The sequence below is a fragment of the Harpia harpyja genome, chromosome W (assembly GCF_026419915.1).
Source record: "Harpia harpyja isolate bHarHar1 chromosome W, bHarHar1 primary haplotype, whole genome shotgun sequence".
In the NCBI taxonomy this organism is placed as follows: domain Eukaryota; kingdom Metazoa; phylum Chordata; class Aves; order Accipitriformes; family Accipitridae; genus Harpia; species Harpia harpyja.
The window spans coordinates 22,884,017-22,891,335 of NC_068968.1; the positions used below are offsets into that span (position 1 = coordinate 22,884,017).

A 7,319-nucleotide genomic window follows, 5' to 3' on the forward strand; every position below is an offset into this window, starting at 1 on the left:
GGCCTCTTCAGCCCGTGTCACCTCCTCCTCTGGCGACATTCCAAAATCTTTCCCTTCTGGCCAGTCTGTGATCACTTCCACAATTCCTGGACGACTGGGGTTTCCTATGCGAGCTCGTTGTGTGATCAGTGCGGCCCACTTACTCCATGTGGCATCAGTTGCATGATGTGTAGGGGAGACTTTCCCTTTGAACATCCAGCCCAGCACTGGCAGTCGGGGTGCTACGAGGAGCTGTGTTTCAGTACCAACCACTTCTGAGGCAGCTCGAACTCCTTAATATGCTGCCAATATCTCTTTTTCAGATGGAGTATAGCGAGCCTCAGATCCTCTGTATCCCCGACTCCAAAACCCCAGGGGTCGGCCTCGGGTCTCCCCAGGTGCTTTCTGCCAGAGGCTCCAGGTAGGGCCATTCTCCCCAGCTGCAGTGTAGAGCACACTTTTAACATCTTGTCCTGCCCGGACTGGCCCAAGAGCTACTGCATGAACAATCTCCCGCTTAATTTGTTCAAAGGCTTGTCGTTGCTCAGGCCCCCATTTAAAATCGTTCTTCTTCCAGGTCACTTGGTAGACAGGACTTACAATTTGACTGTAATTTGGAATATGCATTCTCCAAAAGCCCACAACACCTAAGAAAGCCTGTGTTTCCTTTTTATTAGTCGGTGGGGACATAGCTGCTATTTTGTTAATCACGTCCATTGGGATCTGACGACGCCCGTCTTGCCATTTTACTCCTAAAAACTGGATCTCCTGTGCAGGTCCCTTGACCTTACTTTCTTTTATGGCAAAACCAGCCTTCAAAAGGATTTGGATTATTTTCTTCCCTTTCTCAAAAACTTCTGCCATGTTGCCCCATACGATGATGTCATCAATGTATTGCAGGTGTTCTGGAGCTTCACCTTTTTCCAGTGCAGCCTGGATCAGTCCATGGCAAATAGTGGGGCTGTGTTTCCACCCCTGGGGCAGTCGATTCCAGGTGTACTGGACGCCCCTCCAAGTGAAAGCAAACTGTGGCCTGCGCTCCGCTGCCAAAGGAATGGAAAAAATGCATTAGCAATGTCAATGGTGGCATACCACTTAGCTGCCTTTGATTCCAGTTCATATTGAAGCTCTAACATATCTGGCACAGCAGCGCTCAGCGGTGGCGTGACTTCATTCAGCCCACAATAATCTACTGTTAGTCTCCATTCCCCGTTACATTTCCGCACGGGCCATATGGGACTATTGAAAGGTGAGTGAGTCTTGCTGATCACTCCTTGGCTCTCCAATTGGCAAATCAGCTTATGGATGGGGATCAGGGAGTCTCGGTTGGTGCGATATTGCCGCCGGTGCACTGTCGTAGTAGCAATTGGCACTCGTTGTTCTTCAACCCTCAGCAACCCCACAACCTAAGGGTCTTGAGAGAGACCAGGCAGGGTAGACAGCTGTTCAATCTCCTCCATCTCCAGTGCAGCTATACCAAAGGCCCACCGGTACCCTTTTGGGTCCTTGAAATACCCCCTCCTGAGATAATCTATACCAAGGATGCACGGGGCCTCTGGGCCAGTTGCAATGGGGTGTTTATGCCACTCATTCCCGGTTAGACTCACTTCAGCTTCCAATACGGTTAGCTCTTGGGATCCCCCTGTCACACCAGAGATACAGATGGGTTCTGCCCCTTTATAACTTGATGGCATTAGGGTGCATTGTGCACCAGTGTCTACTAGAGCTTTATATTCCTGTGGGTCTGATGTGCCAGGCCATCGAATCCACACTGTCCAGTAGACTTGGTTGTCCCTCTCCTCCACCTGGCTGGAGGCAGGGCCACTCTAATCCTGGTTAGAATATCCGTTACTCACTTTTCGCACACGTGAATCAGAAGTCCCTTCAAGAGGATCAGAAATGGGATCAGCCCATCTACTGCGTCTGGGGGACTGCTCACGGGAAACTGGAGCAGCAGCTTTCCAAGAAGAATCCTCTTTTCTGGTTGCTTTTTCTCGCAACTCCTGTACCCATGCATCCAGGACTGAGGTAGGTTTTCCATCCCACTTCCTCATGTCCTCTCCATGGTCACGCAGGTAAAACCACAGGTTAGCCCGTCGTGTGTCCTTTCTCTCTCCTCTCTCTTGGGCAGAGGAGTGCTTACTCCCAATAGCTGCGATGCGGGCCTGTACAGGTGGGGAGGAGGACATATCCACTTTGAATTGCTGGAACTCTCGGGACAATTCCTCTACAGCTGAGACACAGGCCCGTAGGGAGGAAGAGAGACTTCCTTCGTATTGCCGGAGTTGGACAGCCAATTCATCCACCGTTTGTCTGTAGCCTTCTTTCCAGGGCATTACTGCCAATGAGTTGGCATAGGTTGGTGGTGCACTTCGTAGAAACTTCCGCCACATCGGTTGAGTGCATTGGACTTCATCTGGATCTGTGGGTGACTGCGCATTTTCTGGATCATTATAAATCACCTCCAGCATGGCTAATTCCCTCAGGTACTGGATACCTCTCTCCATGGTGGTCCACTTGCCTTGGTGACATGTAACTTCATCCTTGAAGGGGTATCTTTCCTTTACACTTAACAGAAGTCGCCTCCAGAGGCTGAGGACTTGTGTTTTTCTCCCAATCGCCTTGTCGATGCCCCCTTCCCTAGACAGAGATCCCAACTGCTTGGCTTCCTTACCCTCTAATTCCACACTACTAGCCCCATTATCCCAGCATCGGAGCAGCCAGGTAACAATGTGCTCACCTGGGTGGCGGCTAAAATCTTTTCGCATGTCATGCAACTCACTCACGGATAGAGATCGGGTAATTATTTCAGGTTCTGCCTCTTCCTCCTGTTCTCGCAATGACCCTGGTTCATCTTCATCTCTCACTAAGCGAACTGATTTCTTTGTGTGTTTCTTTTTCTGTACAGGGGCGACTGATACTGGCACAGGTTGGTTCTCTGGTTTAGCTGCAGTATCTGTCACCGGGGTTGGGGTAGCCACACTGCCTGTTGCCGGGGTAGGGGTAGCCACGGTGCCTGTTGTCGGGGTTGAGGTAGCCACGGTGCCTGTTGTCGGGGTTGGGGTACCACGGTGCCTGTTGTCGGGGTAGGGGTAGCCACGGTGCCTGTTGTCGGGGTTGAGGTAGCCACGGTGCCTGTTGTCCTGTTTTCCATCTTTTCCCCCTTTTCCCCCTGAGGGTGCTGCCTAATATCAAGCAGTGTTTGGTAGATACTGGCCAGGGCCCAGCACAGTGCAGTGACTTGTATGTCTTTGGAATAGCCACAGCATTTTTCTTTCAAATATTCTACCACTTCATGAGGGTTCTGTAGTTGTTCGGGAGTGAACTTCCAAGCCACTGGAGGTGAGAAGTTCTCTAGATACCTGCCCATAGCCTCCCACATGCCGTGCCACCCATGAATATCCAGCTTTGGGGCAGATCTCTGGGTGGTACTCTTAAAAAACCTTTTTGTAGCCCTAAACAAGACCTGAAACATATTCAGGAGGCATAGCACTAACAGCACACTGGCTTGCGCATCCCAAGGATATTCAAAATTCTCAAAAGCTGTTGTAATTAGTCGGAAGGAGAGAAGGGAGGCGAACGGACAGGGGGAAGTATCCCCCCCTAACTTCCCCATGGAGTGAGTGTAATTACCAATAAAATCCGATAGAAGGTGCCCGAAGTATGGAAATGATATCACTGCCTCATACAGATACCACCTTAACCTCATGACCAGTGATGTAATCATTTCACAAGTCGACATTGCCCAGTACAGCAAAATGATAATCCCAATCACTCTCCCAGGGGTGAGAAATGTAACTACAGGCAATACATAGAGCATATAAGAACTTACAAAACACCACCATGTAAACAAATGAATCAACATTGTGACTAACATCTATTTATCTAATATAAGAAATGCGTATGACAAATTTGTTTCAACATGCTCTGGCCAGATCTGTCGTTATCTCAACCCTTCCTGCCCCACGTCGGGCGCCAAAAAGGACTGTCGTGGTTTCAGCCCAGCCGGTAACAAAGGACCACGCAGCCGCTCGCTCACTCCTCCCGCCCCCCTCCGGTGGGATAGGGAGGAGACGGAGGAGAGAAAAGAAAAAAAACCCTGGAACCTCGAGGGTTGAGACAAGGTCAGTTTACTGGGACAACACAAAAAAAGGTTACAACAACAACAACAATGGTACTAATGAAAGAATATACAAAAAGAGTGATGCACAGTGCAACTGCTCACCACCCGGAACCCAACGCTCTGCCACCGAAAGTCGAGAGCCCTCCCCCCAGCCCGCTCCCCATTTCTATACTGAGCATGATGTCACATGGTATGGAATAGCTCCTTGGCTAGTTCAGGTCGGCTGCCCCGGCTATGCCCCCTACCCCACAGGTTCCTGTAAAAATTAACTCTATCCCAGCTGAACCCAGGACACAGGGTCTTCTGGATCCCACTGGGGATCTCCTGAAGGAAAACTCTGTTCCAAAGTTCCAGAGAGCGTTTCCTTCATAAGTGCTGCCTCTGCTTGTGCTTTTCCAGTTTTTAATACCATCTGGTTTTTAGTACTATCCAATAAATTATCCAATATTACCTGTAAATCATTCCAATCAGGGTCCTGGGTTCTAATAATTGTTTCTATGACTCTTCCCACCCTCTCTGGATCTTCTCTATACACCCCTGCTGCCTGTTTCCATGCCATCAAATCTGTGATAGAAAAAGGGACTTTTACATATACTGGCCCATGTTGTCCTACTTCCTGTCTCAAGGGAGCTAACAATTGAGATGATTGCTGTCTAGTTCTCTGAGACACTGGGGTATGAATTACTTCTTCTGGTGTTTCATCCACCTCCTCCCCCATCCTACTGCTATCCGGCTCCATTATTCTTCCTGATTCAATACTCCTTTCCCGTGCATATGAAGGAGAGGAATCTTGTTCCTCCCTCGGTGGGGCTATCTCCAGTTCTAACTCCATTTCATCCTCTCTCGGTACCTGTATTGGGTCTGGCTGAGATGGAGTTAATACTCCCCATAGCAGCCCTCATAGCACTGTGCTCTGCATCAGTAGCTAGAAAGGTGTTGATAACACACCAGTGTTTTGGCTACTGCTGAGCAGTGCTGGCACAGCATCAAGGCTGTCTCTCCAACATTTTTGCCCCCCCCTCAACGGCACGCTGGGGCAGGGCGAGATCTTGGGAGGGGACATAACCAGGACAGCTGACCTAAACTAACCAAACAGATATTCCATACCATATGACGTCAGCTCAGATATAAAAGCTAAGTAAAGGGAGACGGAAGGGGGGGCATTTTTTGTCTTCAGGAGCAACCACTACGCGTACTGAAGCCCTGCTTCCCAGGAAGTGGCTAGACATCGCCTGCTGATGGGAAGTAGAGAATAATATCATTTGTTTTTCTTTGCTTTCGTGCGCGACCTTGGCTTTCAGTTTATTAAACTGTCCTTATCTTGACCCACGAGCCTTTGGTTATATTTCCTTCCCCCTGTCCAGTTAAGAAGGGGGAGTGATAGAGCGGCTTTGGTGGGCACCTGGCATCCAGCCAGGGTCAACCCACTACAGTCCTTTTTGGCGCCCAACGTGGGGCAAGACAACGGCAGTTTTGCATTAAACGTGCCATAGCTAGTTATTAAGTGGCAAGCTCCTGTGCAGGTCACGGAGCTTGTTGCCTGCTTGCTTATCTCTACCTTGCTGAGTTTGGGAACATGGTAACGCAAATAATGGCTGTGTGCTTTGCCCTGGCACTGATGGCTTTGTTGTGCTGCGGGAGCTATCTTGTGGGGAGAATGAAGGAACTCGGGAACATGCTAATACAAATAATATCTATGTGCTTTGTCCTGGCACTGATGGCTTTGCTGTGTTGTGGGAGCTATCTTGTGGAGGAGATGAGGGAACACATCTCCCTCTCCCTACCGGGCATTGATGTGAATGGTTTTATTATGCAGGCTCCTGAGGTCCTTGTTCACCCTTATGTGAGTTGTTCAGTACTAATAATTAATACTGGTGGTATATTATGGGTATTGTGAAATCTGGTCTCGTCCTGGTATAAGAGAAGACAAGTTTTGGGTGAGGCAATACTGAAATGTGCCCTCAAGCGACCGGTCCCTGGGTGGCAGGGTATATGGAAGGATTTGGGCAGATTCCTAGGACGGTTATCACCTCCCATAATCTGGGACTTTACACCTGAACAGGCAAGTAACCCTGGCAAACTGACGCGCCACCTGATAGAAGGGTGCCTTGCCTATCCCAATGAAAACCAGCAGCTTCTCGCACTGTACTGGGGCCTGGCCTATGCCTACCGAGCCATAGTTCAACACTCTCAGAGGACCACGGTTGAGGCAGGGACCCAGACTGCATCTGAGGACACCATGCTCGAGGCAGGGACCCAAACAACAACAACAACTACAGTAATTGCCCCAATAGTGAAAAAGAAACAGTGGACGAGGAGATCAACAGGTCCATACCATCGATTAGTGAGGGAAGAAGAAGAAGAAGAGGAAGGGCTTAATCTAGAAGCTGGTCCTTCGATAAAGAAATTGGAGGAAGGAGTGAGGGAACTTAGACAGGAAGCGGAAACTACCCGGTCCCTGACGTCCTCAGAACTTCGGGACTTGCGGAAAGACTACAGCCGCCAGCCAGGTGAGCAGATTGCTGCCTGGCTGCTCCGATGCTGGGATAACGGGGCCGACAGTCAGCAACTGGAAGGCAAGGAAGCCCAACAGCTGGGATCCCTCGCTAGAAACCGGGGAATTGAAAGAGGAATTGGAAAAGAGGCAGCAATTTGCAGTCTCTGGAGCCGGCTCCTCTCAAGTGTGAGGGCAAGATATCCATTCAAGGAAGATCTTGTGAATTCCTCAGAAAAGTGGACTACCGCAGATGAAGGCATCCAGTACCTGAGAGAGTTAGCAGTGGTGGAAGTCATCTACAGTGATCTAGATGATGAGGAAGTCTCAAAAGATCCAGAGGATGTCCTGTGCACACGGGCCATGTGGAGAAAGGTGATTCAAGGTGCCCCAGCGTCATATTCTAACAGCTTGGCAGCAATGTATTGCCCAGATATGGAAACACCAACTGTGGAGAAAGTGTCGTCTTGGCTCCAAAACTTTGAAGAAAATCTCTGTGTCTCCTCATCCCTACAGGACAGTGCCTTGGCTCTTAGGGACGCTCCAAGAAATCAGTCCTCTCCTGCCCCGGTCAGAGGGAAAGGGACCCCCAGGCGTATGCCACGTGGTACACTCTGGTTCTTCCTGCGTGACCAAGGGGAGGACATGAGGAAGTGGGACGGTGAACCCACCTTTAAGCTGGAAGCCCGCGTACGTGAACTGAGAGGGAAGACAGCTGTTAAG

The 7,319-nt window shown here is 49.8% G+C and overlaps 1 long non-coding RNA gene across 1 annotated transcript; it reads right to left on the reverse strand.

Moving 5' to 3' along the window:
- Positions 1-2,400: 2,400 nt before the first annotated feature.
- On the reverse strand, positions 2,401-2,997 carry LOC128136190 (uncharacterized). Its single transcript, XR_008233281.1, has 2 exons — positions 2,901-2,997; positions 2,401-2,861 (listed from the first exon to the last, which is right to left on the reverse strand). It is a non-coding gene; the product is annotated as an uncharacterized LOC128136190 (long non-coding RNA).
- Positions 2,998-7,319: the final 4,322 nt, after the last annotated feature.